The 15,336-nt window shown below is 43.0% G+C and overlaps 1 long non-coding RNA gene across 1 annotated transcript in view; it reads left to right on the forward strand.

Annotated features, from left to right (window-relative positions):
* The first annotated feature begins 6,204 nt into the window (after positions 1-6,204).
* LOC138977996 (uncharacterized) overlaps positions 6,205-15,336 on the forward strand; it is a 95,804-nt gene continuing 86,672 nt past the window's right edge. The window contains exon 1 of the long non-coding RNA XR_011459555.1: positions 6,205-6,594. This is a non-coding gene — a long non-coding RNA (uncharacterized lncRNA). The remainder of the gene's footprint in view (positions 6,595-15,336) is intronic.

Raw genomic sequence — 15,336 nt, forward strand, 5'->3', positions numbered from 1 at the left:
TCTACTCTTTTGCCTGGCTCTGCAGTAAGTCCACATTGGCGATGAAGGTATCTAAGAACTTAACATGTGTGTATTTTTCCGTAATCCAGTCATATTCTTTCAAAATGCAATCAAGCGGCGGTGACAGACTTGGGTCCTGTTTTCCTCGCACCCATACCAGTTTAGGTTCATGCAAACACACTCGCAAAACATGTAGATACATTTCAAATAGGGAGCAAATGGTTAAATCTACATATGTGTTCCCTAAAATTTGCTTCTCTGTCAATAAGACTAATTGTATAATAATGCGTTCGAAAAAAACAACGTGGAATCGATTCTGAATCGAGTCGAGTAAGCCAAATGGGGGCCAAACCGGTTTCCCCGTTCCGCCGACCTGAAACGCAAAAGAATTGTGCGCTTCAACTAATGGATTTCTATACGACTTCATTACTTTCTTGCAACTTATGAACCTTTACTTAAAGCTTTTAAACGGTCTGAAAGTAGTGTTACCGCGTACTTATAGATGCACTCATTCGTTTTATTTTTTCAGCGACGGTCACTTAGTTTAAGGTTGCAAAAAGGCCAAGTCTCGCTGAAAACACTGTTTCACGCTCCACAGATCGCAACAGTGCCGCTAGTAGTCTACACTTTGTGTTTGATGGTAGAATGGGATATACAGATTACAACACTCGTGGTTTTTTATATGGCTTGTATTTCAGTCAAGACCCAGCGGGAATATCAATCGAGAGCCACTCGCCAAAGGCTCGTGTCTCCCGATGATATTCATCCGCTGGGTCTTGACTGAAATACAAGCCATATAAAAAACCACTCGTGTTGTAACCTATATACATATACGACTAGTGTCTGTCTGTCTGTCTGTCTGTCTCTCTGTCTGTTCGCGATGCACGGCCAAAGTTCTCGATGGATCTTTTTCAAATTTGGACACCGTATTCAGCTACACCCCGGACACAACCTCATCGATGAGATATTTCAACACGTGCTCTCAGCGCGCAGCGCTGTGCGCGCTGAACCGATTTTGGTTTTTTTTGGTCTGGATCCACTACCAGTAACTCTTCCTTATCTTCTCCAGTGTTTTCAGCCGCGATTATCTCCCTTCCTCCGTGTGGCGTCAATCCATATTCCCGTTACTACGTTTACTATTTTTAGAAGGTCACTGCACGTTACTATTTTTAGAAGGTCTCCAGTGTTTTGCGCGTTTATCTCCTTTCCTTCGTGCGCCGGCGAAGCCGGCGTACACCCGGCAAAGCCGGGTCCCAGGCGCAGCCTGGTATTCGGCTCTACTTCTTCCCGGCGAAGCCGGTACCCGGCGAAGCGGGTAAAAAAAAAAGAGTAAATTTTAAGGGGCTTATTGTCCGTCAGGTCTTAATTGCCTATATTGGACATGAATTGGTTTATACGATTCGAGTTTTTACGCCATCACGGCTTTTGATGTTTGCGTGTTTAGGTGGTATCAGCCATCTGCACTTATGGTAGAATGACCAAGATCTTTAACGTGCCATTGTGGTGACACAGGGGTGGGAGATGGATACCGTCTCTGGGTCTGCACATAAAGTTGACCCGTGTCCGTCCCGGCCCGGATTCGAACCAGCGACCTTTCGATCACAAGTCCAGTGCTCTACCACCTGAGCTACCCGGGCCCCCGCGAAGCGGGTAATCATCTAGTAGCATTTTATATGCTCTCGTTCTGGACATTCTTGGAGCTGTACATTTACCGGAAAACGTGGCCCTGTCAACCGGATATGACGTCGGTCATGATGGAGGTTATCCGTTCGAAGAGAAAGCTAATATGCAAGGACTGAAGGTGTGTGTGTGTGTGTGTGTGTGTGTGTGTGTGTGTGTGTGTGTGTATGTGTGTGTGTGTGTGTGTGTGTGTGTGTGTGTGTGTGTTTGTTTGTGTGTGTGTGTGTGTGAGCATGTGTGTGTGTGTGCGTGCGTGTGTGTGTGTGTGTGTGTGTGTGCGTGCATGTGTGGGTGCGTGCGCGCGTGCGTGCGAGCGAGCGAGCGAGCGAGCGAGCGTACGTATGTGTGTGTATGTACACTCACCTTCAAATTGGTAAAGACATGTACGAAAACCACTCCCAGCATTTACCACCCCCCCCCCCCTCCCCTCCCCCCCTAGAACCCCGTCAATCCCTGGCACCTATTAACCCATACAACGACACGTATTAACGCAATGACACACTAAATACCCTGGCATAATTAACCACGGGTTTTTATTGATGTTATCAATAAGCGGATGACAAGCAATTTACTGGTTGCATTTGTCAGGATTCTGTTGACTCAATAACAACGCTCGTCCTAGTTGCTCTGATTGTGGACAAGCCTCCCTAGTTACAGTGGCACAAGTTATCTAAGGCCACGTTTAATGACATGACATCTTCCATTAAAAACATACAGTTGGCCTTCGACCCATGGACTTCAATAATCTTCGTTTCCATTTGAACCACTACCAATCTAGCCTAAGCTTTATTACATAACCAAAATCCCATTTCGACTTAGGCACACCAAACCTGACACCTTTCTGTGACTACATGTTTTTGTCTTCTTTTGACTTAATTTCATACATGATACCTTTTGACAAGCTGCAAAATGACGTCTCCAAAACTATCCCACTCTGCACACAAAACGCCGTGGTGTATAGTTTTGGGAACACGGTCTTGCCCGAAAAAAAGCTTGGGCAGATGTTTGAAGGTTGACAAGTTGACTTACTCTGGACAACAATTCGAAGATACATTTTAAGTATAACTGTCATGAGATGACGTCAGCCAGGTAGGGACCGTTCCTGTAAGAGGACGTCTCATACTAGCCTCCTAGCTGCCATCTCTCACGTTGAATACTCACCAATGAAGAACACATTCGGGTTGCCTTCGATGTACACACACACGCCACAGACGTAACTTAACGGATCTGAGAACCAGAACAAGTATTAGCCTTGACCGTCTTGTCATCTTAACAGTCGTCTGTCCATGTCAATGCTTTTAAATGTCCAGAACGTTCCCCGGAACAAGATTTTCAAATGTATAAATAACCCGTGGATTTTAAACGACATCTTATTCTTCCGGCTGTAAAAGTATCTTCTGAGTTTTAAGGGACGAAGAGTAGGCCTACGTACGTGTATTTTAAAGGTACTGAACTTGTCAAATCCAGGTGCACGGAGCCCCTGGGGCTTTTAGTCATACCTCAGGCAGCTATCCGTTAGAAGAACTACCAAGTTTCATTGACTTGCACCCAATGAGTCAAGAACTGCGATTTTTTTACGAATTAATTTCGTACTCGGACCCGGCTGGTCTTGACCTATTTTTGGATCTAAATTTAGATCAGGTAGATCACCACATCATGCACAAAAAGACACGTCACTTAGCAAACTATGTCAGACGTCATCATGAGTTTGTGTAAAACAAAATGGAAGCCGGAATCACTCAGTTGAATCGCACTCCGACCAAACACCACGTAATAACTAGGTTAATTTATGCACTCGCGTGAACAAGAAACTGTCGAGCTTCACAGATGTCGTCGTTGGGTAGTTTGGGGTTTGTTTTACTACCATAGGAGGATTTTTGAACTGTAAATGCACTCAGCTGCAACAAAAACGCAAAACGAAGGCTGTGAGCTGCACTGTGCCTTCAAAGAACAGGTCGAGTATAAAACAGAGAATAGTATCAATGTTGAATTGGTCTTACATGACCACCTGCGTTCTCAAGACAAAAATGCATCAACAAACAAACAAAACAAACAAAAAACAAAGAAACAAACAAACAAAAATCAAACAAACAAACAAACACACAAACAAACAAACAAACACACAACACATGCTTTCCAATGTTTCTTATTCTCTCCCGTGCCAGGAGTCTGGTTCCGCGTTATAACTCTCACCTACTGCTCGCGCATTTATGTCGAGTATGTACGTCCCTTTGTTTCTCCAAAAGGACTCGTGCAACTCAAGAAAAAAAAACTTGCCTGGTGCCAGTCTAAGGTTGACCAGCTTTCACCACGGGTACCGCTGTAAATCATCATGGGGTCTTGCACTCGCTAGCTAGCAGCGTACGGCCCATTGGCTCCCTGAATTAGTGAGGGCCAGAATGATTATATTAACTCGTTGGGGCATTCGGTTGTTGGGAAAATCAGTTCTTCGCGGTCTGGTTTTGGGGAAGTGTGTGATGTAAAGGGCAAGGGAGTGGGGCCTGGGGGGGACGGTGTGTGTGTATGTGTGTGTGTGTGTGTGTGTGTGCGTGTGTGTGTCTATGTGCGTGAGTGCGTGTGTGTGTGTGTGTGCGTGTGTGTGTGTGTGTGCGTGAGTGCGTGTGTGTGCGTGTGTGTGTGAGTGTGTGTGTTTGTGTGTGTGTGAGTGTGTGTGCGTAAGTGCGTAAGTGTTTGTGGGTGTGTGTTAGGGGGTGTGCGCATGTGTGTGTGTGTGTGCATGTGTGTACGTGTGTGTGTGTGTGGGGGGGGATTTGTGTTGATGGAGATGTGACACAGGCCTTGCATATATAATGCCGAACACACGCAGGGTATAAAACGTTCAATAGTTGGTAATTCCTGGCTTGGGTAATCGCATTATTGGCCAAGCATCTGTTTTTTTATGGCAATACTGGAGGTAGATTATTTAGATTGGCGTTACTAGTGTGTTTGGTTGCGCGGTCAGCTGCGTTTTTTTAGTCTGGTTATACACATTTACGTGTTCGTGCATGCAAATGTGTGCACGAATATCTCCAACACGCCCAACAAATTAATAGGCAATCATGCAGAATCCGCATGCGATCGCACGATCTCTAATACCAGTTGTCAAGCCCTCACGCACGCATTTAACCCAGGCACATGCACCGAAAGACAGTCAGATGTCAGATAGATAGACAGAAACAAACACACACACACACACGCACACACACACACACACACACACACACACGCGCGCGCGCGCGCGCAGATTTGGATACTCTTTCGGCTCATGTTTTGTACCATTCTTGTTGATCCATTGGGAAAAAGGGAAAAAACGCATGGATGTTGAATCAAAATTCAGGTCGATTTTACCACCTTAAATCTGTACTGTGTAACTTGTACGTTCAATCCCTTTCAATTTTCAGTCATCGATTTTCATGAAGTCACTCTTGCAAAGAAGCGTTGCTTCCTCTCGTATAGATGCAGCTTCTTGCAATCGCACATTGAGAAATGTAAGGCTGTTCACACTGAACCGATCAGACGCCCGTTTTATGGAGGCAAGACATGCTTGCGGCTAACCTCTCGCCTTGCAAAACAGCGAGGTCAGTGTTTATGAAACGATGTTGTCACTAGCTAGGCAATAATTAAATACCGTTGGTTGATACCGGAAGAGAGGTCTGCACTCTCGGTATAAACAGACATCAAGAGCCAATCGGATTGGCAGGATTGCAGCTGGCATTATTCTCGCGTAGTATGTAACCCCAAGGCTTACTAGCGCCCGGTAGCTCAGTTGGCAGAGCACTGGATTTGTGATCCGCGGGTCACAGGTTCGAATCCGGGCCGGGACGGACATGGGTCAATTTTACGTGCTCACTTAGAGACGGTATCCACGTTCCATCCTTGTGTCACCCATGTGCCACGTAAATGTGACCTCGCTCATTCTGCCATAAGTTTATATGGCTGATTACACCTAACCACGAGCACACTTTGGTAGCATCCCAATGGCGACCCGAATTTTCCAGTGATGGGACAATTAAATAATGACAATGAAAATGAGAATAAACCTAACCTTCCTCGCGGCGAGAAGTACCCAGGACATGCTTCTTCCTCGCGGCGAAAAGTACCAAGGAAGCGCTACTCATCAAATCTCGTGTCTGAGAAACGGCGGACAGTCAGTTCTATAGTCTCGGTCGAAATCACAGGTAATCACGGCCTCGGACGACGCGAGATTACAACGCATTCATCACGTATTTCTCATCCCTTTCAATACTTCTTCGCAATCGTAAACTTCACCGCGCAAATCTCTTGTTGTGTCAGTCTTTCGTTCTTCGCTTTATCTTCCAAACTCCTGTCATGTTGATCATCAATTCGTTCACGCGCGCATCCATCCTCACAGGTTTACCCCCCGTGCATACCGCACGCGCGCGACTGGCTAGAAGGCACGTGCTGACATGCGCAGACGGTCTCAACGCGCGCGCGCGGCCCCGCTTCCTGTATGCGCGGCGCGTATGAGAGAGAGAAGGAGAGAGAGGAAGAGCGGAGCGTGGTTTCAGTGTGGTTCACTTTTGTGTGATGGCAGCGGCGGAGTTTGTTGACGAGGTGATTATCAAACGATCGGACCTTGATCAGAGAGTGATACCAGTACTTAGGTAATGCCAGGGTGATCATTCACTACTACTGTGCTGTACATTTTCTAGTTCTGTTTGGGTTTTTGCACTACTGACAAAAGCTGTGAAGTTTTTCAAGTGGTTGACGAGATAGCTTGTTCCTTTCCCGCCTCCCAAGGCAGGAGAGTGGAGACTTTGTAAGTTCAGTTGATACTGGATAGTTTGGCCCTTTCCTGTTTATTCAAGACAGGGGGGGTAAAGACTTTTCAAATTCTTTGTGATCTCCTGTGGAGTGCTTTCTCCGTTCCAGAACGACTCGGCGCTGTTGCAGGTAGAACGACGTTTCATTGTTTGTTGAAGTTTTACTGCAGATCTAGCAGCACTAGTAATTGTATCTCTACGACACAAGCACGAGTAACAATTCGGAACACAACTGCCCATACTCTTTACACACAGACACACACACAGACACGCACACACAGACACACAAACACACACAGACACACACACACACACAAACACACACTCACACACACAAACACACAGACACACACACACACAAACACACACACACACACACACATACACACTTGACATGAATAATTAGATTGTGATTGTGCTTCACCTTGTTTTGAAAGACTATCCTTTATTCTGCATATGGATGCTGGATTAAAACCAAAAAAAATGCACAATTAAGATGAAATTTTAAATAAATGAATACAAAAAATAAGTATATCATCCACACAAGCAACAATTCTGGACAAGTTAAGGCGCCTTTGTGTGTGTGCGGGCTGGCGACTATATCATATGAGAGTTATTTTCCAAAACTGGTGAACAAAAGCGGAAATATGGCCCCAAAATCAAAAATGATTATTTTGAATTGAATTAAAGATAACAAGGTGCCTAGATATCAGAATGATAGTTCGCAAGGAAAGAAACAACAAGAAACAATTTCCCTTAGGAAATACAGTGATCTGATCGGGGGACCTGTCTCATGGTTACGTGCGCTACACCGTGACACAATTTATACATATCGCAAAGCCAAAAACAAAGAGACTGGCAACGTTCCAAAATTCAGAATCAAAAAACAAGAAAGGTAGGTTGTTGGAACGTGTGTTATTGACAAAACAATACATTCACAGATATTTCGACACAACGGTCTTTGAAGTGAACAGACAAACAAATATTCACACAAATATGTGACCCTCCACCACGAAATGAGTCGCATGTCACCTCGCGCGGTTCTGCGCTAGGCTTAATATAAGTCCGGGGAGTGTCTGGTAACAGTGTGAGGGTCACCTTAGTTACACGCTTATAACTCAAACACAAGTTTTTGCTTTTTTTTAAAACGGTTTTCACCACTGGATAGAGCATAAAAAACTCTTTAGGAAAATGTAAACATATGAACATCATGCAAAGGTGACATGCAACTTATTCCGTGGAGGAGGGTCACATATATTCATTCATTCGCTCGGCTTCCTGACGAATGGACGTAAACTGATAGAACTATCAAGATAAGTTTTGTGTGAATATTTGTTTGTCTGTTCACTTAAAAGACCGTTGGGTCGAAATATCTGTGAATGTATTGTTTTGTCAATAACAAATGTTCCAACAACCTACCTTTCTTGTTGTTTGATTCTATATATCGCAAAGTACATGTGTCAGAGGATGAATATACTGGTGACATGTTAGCACGTGCGTGTGCACGCGACGCATATTGTCTGTATTGATCTCTACCTGTCTTCATGGGCCTGTCTATACTGCAATCTTAAGGCGATGTGTGGCACTAAAATTAAACTTGGAGAATACATGGAATAAATTATTATTTAAAAATTGTGACCCTCCACCACGAAATGAGTCGCATGTCACCTAGCGCGGTTCTACGCTAGGCTTAATATAAGTTCGGGGAGTGTCTGGTAACAGTGTGAGGGTCACCTTAGTCACAGGCTTATAACTCAAACAGTTTTTGCTCTTTTCTAAAACGGGTTTCACCACTGGATAGAGCAGGAAAAACTCCTTTGGAAAATGTAAAAATATGAAAATCATGCAAAGGTGACATGCGACTCATTCCGTGGTGGAGGGTCACAATTAATATAAATTTAACTGTAGTCTTTTCTCAAAAAAATCGTTCTATATGATTGTAGATAAAAACCATGTATATCTTTGTGCCACATATTAAGCATTTCTGATGTATGATGTTGCTGTAAAACCGTTTCCTAGAAATCCAATATGGCGCTGTTTAAGCCAGTTTCCATAGCAACGGCAGTCTATGTCCTGTAGTATTCACATATTTTACTATTTTGTCAAAAGTCACTTCAATAACTACCCAGAAAACTAAGTTATTCCATGTATTCTCCAAGTTTAAGTTTGGTGATTTTAGTGCCTCACATCGCCTTAACATTCATTGTGCGAACCTATTTCAACATTTTACCCGCGATTTCTGAGGAAGAAAAAAACAGACTGTACACTCTAAATAAACTAGAAGTGCTCCAATGTGAACCTTTTTTTGTTGTTGTAACCATGCAGTTATGCACACTGTGTGAGAAACTATATTATTCTACTTGTAAAAAAAGCACACATGGTGACTGCTATTAAGCGTGTACCATGTGTGCTTCTGTTGCTATTATTTAGTGTAGAGTTTAGACTGTGCAGCTTGTTCTTCTGCAAGATTGATTTACCGTGTGTAGAATGCACTGTCTGATAGGGAACACTGCAAATATTGATGGTTAAAGTTACATTTAGGTAGGAACGTGTTAAAGGCACAGTAAGCCTCCCGTAAACCATCACAGAGAAAGCCAGGCTTTTACACACAGTGCAAACACCCTTCCATTTGAACGCTCACCGAACGGGAACATCCTAGGTGCCCTACGTAAAGAGCGAGCAATTTTCAAAGAATTAATTTTGCGGATTGTCTCCTCACACAATCGGACCGTGGTGCGTTTTGGCGCTAGACCTAACTTTTAAAATCTAAATAATAAATTGACAGCTTGTTACACAAACATTCTTAAATCATAAAAGAATTCCTTTTTCATCAAGACAAGATCAGTACAATTCGAAGTTTTGAAAGTTTGAAAAAAGAAAAGCCCGGAAGCAGGGTCACGCAAGGTCGTGGTTCTCGTAGCAGACGACGGTTTATGCATATCGCCAGTTCCTCTGAACAGTCAAAAGCCATCGCTAGAGTTCTTGTGAACCACAGCCGTTTGTTTCGTGCATAGTCAGAGGTACATAATAACGTGCTATTGCAGATAAGCTCACAGCGAATTACAAACTGACGACAACATTGTGAAAAAGGGAAACTGTATCACACGGGTTCACGATGGCTCAGGGGTAAGGCCAAAAAAAAAAATTGTCTGTTTCTGGTAACATGGCTAAAAAAAATAGGGTCGGTAGGTCGGGATTTTTTTGTTTTTGTTTTTGTTTTTTTTGTTTACCCCAAATGTAGACCAATAAAACTAACTTTAAAAATCGCGCAAAGAGACTGGATTCACTATACATAGAGACAAGACACTCAACACATTTACAAATCGTCAGCGGACTTTCGTTTTCACACGTTTTTGTTGTTCATTTTCTCACCCTGTCCTTTACTACCAAAAAAAACAAAAACATTTTTGAGTTTGGAAAAAAAAAGTTTAGGGTCGGCGCCGAAATTTAGGGTCGGTCGGGTGACCAGAAACAGACAATTTTTTTTTTTTTGGCCTAAGATAAACCACGCAAAAATAAATTCTTTGAAAAATGCTCGCTCTTTACGGAGGGCACCTAGGATGTTTTCAAGCGGTGAGTGTTTAAATGAAAGGGTGGTTGTACAGTGTGTAAAAGCCTAACAGTATATGTGATGGTTTACGGGAGGCTTACTGTGCCTTTAAAGGCACAGTAAGCCTCCCGTAAACCATCACAGAGCTCCCCGAGCGTCTAAATACAGTACAAGCATACTTCCATTTGAACGCTGACCGAACGGGAACATCCTGGCTGCTTTCTGTCGAGCGTGAGACATTTTCAAAGAATTTATTTTCGTAGACTTGTTCCGTTTAACAACAACGGCGCCTCGTTTTTGCGCTAGACCTAACTTTTAAAATCTAAATAATAAATTGACAGCTTGTTACACAAACATTCTTTAATCATAAAAGAATTCGTTTTTCATCAAGACAAGATCAGAACAATTCGAAGTTGTGAAAGTTTAAAAAAAGAAAAGCCCGGAAGCAGGGTCACGCAAGGGTCGTAGCAGACGACGGCCGGTTTATCAGTGCAAATCGCCGTTCCTCTCAACAGTCAAAAGCCATCGCTAGAGTTCTTGTGAACCACAGCCGTTGTTTCGTGCATAAAAAAAACGTGCTATTGTAGATAAGCTCACGTCGAGTCGCATTCAAATGACTAACTATGACGACTGCATTGTGAAAAGGGAAAACTGGATCACACGGGTTCACGATGGCTCAGGGGTAAGATAAACCACGCAAAAATAAATTCTTTGAAAATTGTTCGCTCTTTACGGAGGGCACCTAGGATGTTCTCAATTGGTGAGTGTTTAAATGAAATGGTGTTTGTACTGTGTGTAAAAGCCTAACAGTATATGTGATGGTTTGCGAGAGGCTTACTGTGCCTTTAAGCTGTACTGTTCGTAAAACATCAAAACGTAGGAAACCATGCATACTATAGTATACATACCAGCAGATTTTGCATTTGTCTGAGAATCGAGACAAGGGTAATGGTGTGTGTGTGTGTGTGTGTGTGTGTGTGTGTGTGTGTGTGTGTGTGTGTGTGTGTGTGTGTGTGTGTAGCAATTTTTACAAAACTACAGCATCGATTTAACACAAAAAAGTACACACAAATGTTTTGAGATGATACCCCAAGACTTTTTTCGATAAATATCTTTAATGACGTCATATCGGATTTTATTTAAAGTAGTTGAAACGCGCGGCACTGTCATTTTGTTTGACTGTGTTGTCGCCGTGGTGTACACCGGGCCCGACTGCTTGGTGTAAGAGTGTGACTGATTTAGGACCAGTGCCAGGATTCGTTATTAACAAGACATACAGGCGATCTGTCTATAACGACCAGCTAAGGGACCGACTAAAATGGTCGGTATTGACAGGTGGTCGCTATAAAAGGTGTATTATATAGAACAAAAGGAATCTCGTTGGGTTGGTCGTTGTGGGCAGGTGGTCGCAGGGCAGCTTCGACTTTACTGGTACTGATACTGACTTGTATTTTTTCCGATCACCCAGGTCAACTTATGTGCAGACCTGCTAGTGCCTTAATCCCCTTCGTGTGTCCACGCAAGCACAAGACCAAGTGCGCACGGAAAAGATCCTGTAATCCATGTCAGAATTCGGTGGGTTATAGAAACACGAAAATACCCAGTATGCTTCCCCCGAAATCGGCGTATGCTGCCTGAATGGCGGGGTAAAAACGGTCATACACGTAAAAACCCTCTCATGCAAAAACATGAGTGAACGTGGGAGTTTCAGCCCATGAACGAAGAAGAAGAAGAAGAAGAAGAAGAAGAAGAAGAAGAAGAAGAAGAAGAAGATACTGACGTGTGATACCTGCGTTAGTTCGTCTTTCAGAAACCAAATAACTCAGACTCTACATCCCGTACGTGATACTATAGCATTGTATCAACACGAAAGTGCATGATAAGAGTTGTCCATCCCTGACATAGCCCGCGGCGCTGTCGGCGGGTAGTTCCGGTTGTTTTGTGTACGTCCAAATTGGCTGAACGAGAGAAGATTAGTGGTGGAGGGAAACGTTACTGTGTCTGCTGTTCAAACTACGCGAGTAAAGAAGTTGAAGGGCGGATTGTCAAGCGGTTCCATTTTGCAAACACAAACCGGAACTACCTGCCGCTCCAGGGGCGCAACTCTGTCCGACTATCGCGTTAGTTTCGAGACAGTACTCTGGCGCGACAGTCTGCAGAGATCAATACGACTCGCACCTGGGAACGTCACTCAGCGGGAAAATAATCTGCAGTACAATTCCATCATGTGTGTTATCAGTTGACCCAAGCTGTTGTTAACAGGACGCGCGACAAATTACCATTTCCAATCGTATGTTGACCCCTTCGTGCATCAAATGGCAGAACATTGCGATTGTATTAAAACTTATGTTTTGTTGGTGCAGCTGTAAGCAAAACAAAGAAAAGAGGTAAATGTTCCACAAACAAACCCTGCGAAAGCACTATTTTGTTTCTGCCGGTAAGACTATGTGTCTGTCTCTCTGTCTGTCTGTCTGTCTGTCTAGTCTGTCTGTCTGTCTGTCTCTCTCTCTCTCTCTCTCTCTCTCTCTCTCTCTCTCTCTTTGTGTCTTTGTGTCTCTGTGTCTCTCTGTCTGCCTGTCTGGCTGTCTTGTCTGTCTGTCTGTCTGTCTGTCTTGTCTGTCTGTCTGTCTCTCTCTCTCTCTCTCTCTCTCTCTCTCTCTCTCTCTCTCTCTCTCTCTCTCTCTGTCTCTCTCTCCCAGTAAGGCACTGCATCTTTCCAATGCAACATGTATAGTCTGTTATTCATATTCGTTACACTTAGCATCACAGCACGCCCAATTTGCAATTCATGAGTCGTCAAACCGTGCACAGAAAATCTGCACGCACATTCAGACCAGACAACGTATACGTCTTATATTTGCAAACTCCCTCTCTTTCTGTCCATGTTTTTCCCCGTTATTTTCGGATAATTCTTTTAGGCGTGGTCAATTTCCTGGGCAAAGGTCACCAGATTTTTCATTTCTTTCGAGAGGTATGTAAATGCATGTGGCTTAAAATTCAGCTGGGTAAAAAAAATGAGGTTTCTACTCATTGTGAACTTAGAACAATACCGACGAATAGTAGTACTGTTGTACGTTTTAGCGTTGTTACATTAAGCTGTTTAAATATCAGGGTAGCCTGTTCTAATGAAACGTATTAGGTGAGTTGTGGTATTAATCATACATTTGTTCACCAATGTTTCTTACATTTAAACAAGTATGTGTGTCTCTTTTTATATTTAGTCAAGTTTTGATTTATCATATGGATGCCTGAAGTCAGCAACGATCGACATGCGTATGGGCTATTCTTGTGTATGTACATTATTTTGGACAACTCAGGCACAATCTGGCAATGAAATTCGTCTCATATTGATTGTGTTTTTGTTGGTGCTTTTTACATTTAGTCAAGTTTTGATTTCGTTTGTGTTTGCAATATTGAAAGGACAAGTTAAACCCGGGGTACAGGCCAGAATATGATCTTAAGTATCTGACAAAAACAAATGTTCCCGGTGTTACTTTTTTTATTATTTTTATTATTTATAATATTACTTGTTATTACGTGTTTTTAACTAAGCAAATGACGTTTACATTAGACGAATTCCGAAGAGAACCCTGTCGGTTTTTATATTTAGTCAAGTTTTGACTAAATATTTTAACGTAGAGGGGGGAATCGAGACGAGGGTCGTGGTGTATGTGTGTGTGTGTGTGTGTGTGTGTGTGTGTGTCTGTGTGTGTGTGTAGAGCGATTCAGACTAAACTACTGGACCGATCTTTATGAAATTTGACATGAGAGTTCCTGGGTATGAAATCCCCATACGTTTTTTTCATTTTTTTGATAAATGTCTTTGATGACGTCATATCCGGCTTTTCGTGAAAGTTGAGGCGGCACTGTCACGCCCTCATTTTTCAACCAAATTGGTTGAAATTTTGGTCAAGTAATCTTCGACGAAGCCCGGGGTTTGGTATTGCATTTCAGCTTGGTGGCTTAAAAATTAATTAATGACTTTGGTCATTAAAAATCTGAAAATTGTAAAAAAAAATAAAAATTTATAAAACGATCCAAATTTACGTTTATCTTATTCTCCATCATTTGCTGATTCCAAAAACATATAAATATGTTATATTCGGATTAAAAACAAGCTCTGAAAATTAAATATATAAAAATTATTATCAAAATTAAATTGTCCAAATCAATTTAAAAACACTTTCATCTTATTCCGTGTCGGTTCCTGATTCCAAAAACATATAGATATGATATGTTTGGATTAAAAACACGCTCAGAAAGTTAAAACAAAGAGAGGTACAGAAAAGCGTGCTATCCTTCTTAGCGCAACTACTACCCCGCTCTTCTTGTCAATTTCACTGCCTTTGCCATGAGCGGTGGACTGACGATGCTACGAGTATACGGTCTTGCTGAAAAATGGCAGCTACTTGACTAAATATTGTATTTTCGCCTTACGCGACTTGTTTTTGGTTTGTGAAAGAGTGAATGCGCTTTACTTTTACGGGGACAAACATTCCACAGGCCAATCACTAGCGAGGGGTGTGTCGGACAAAGATTCCACAGGCCAATCATTAGCGAGGGGTGTGTCGGACAAACATTCCACAGGCCAATCACTAGCGAGGGGTGTGTCGGACAAACATTCCACAGGCCAATCACTAGCGAGGGGTGTGTCGGAAAAACATTCCACAGGCCAATCACTAGCGAGGGGTGTGTCGGACAAACATTCCACAGGCCAATCACTAGCGAAGGATGTGTCGGACAAACATTCCACAGGCCAATCACTAGCGAGGGGTGTGTCGGACAAACATTCCACAGGCCAATCACTAGCGAGGGGTGTGTCGGACAAACATTCCACAGGTCAATCACTAGCGAGGTGTGTGTCGGACAAACATTCCACAGGCCAATCACTAGCGAGGGGTGTGTCGGACAAACATTCCACAGGCCAATCACTAGCGAGGGGTGTGTCGGAAACACGTGGACAAGGAGCACGTGTAAATGTATTTGTCCCTATAAAGCAAGGACATTCACATTTTCACAACCAATTAAAACCCGACAGATTTATTTTCGAACGTCGTCTATTGCCATGTAGAGCGATATAAATAATAACATACAGAAGCAGTTACTTCATGACTGAGCACTGTCCCATTCTTTGGCAACTGACCGGACAAAAAATTAATGCAAGTTTAACCACGTATATATGTATCAACAAGTATAGTTGTGTGACTATATTATAGAAATGACTATCCACCCAGCTGGAATGGGTACCTGACCCTATTCAGGGCCAGGGAAGGCAATGGCAGCGAGGGAGAGGAGATGACCCCGCCCTTGTAAAGCTGGCCC

Source organism: Littorina saxatilis, linkage group LG10 (genome assembly GCF_037325665.1).
Source record: "Littorina saxatilis isolate snail1 linkage group LG10, US_GU_Lsax_2.0, whole genome shotgun sequence".
NCBI lineage: Eukaryota > Metazoa > Mollusca > Gastropoda > Littorinimorpha > Littorinidae > Littorina > Littorina saxatilis.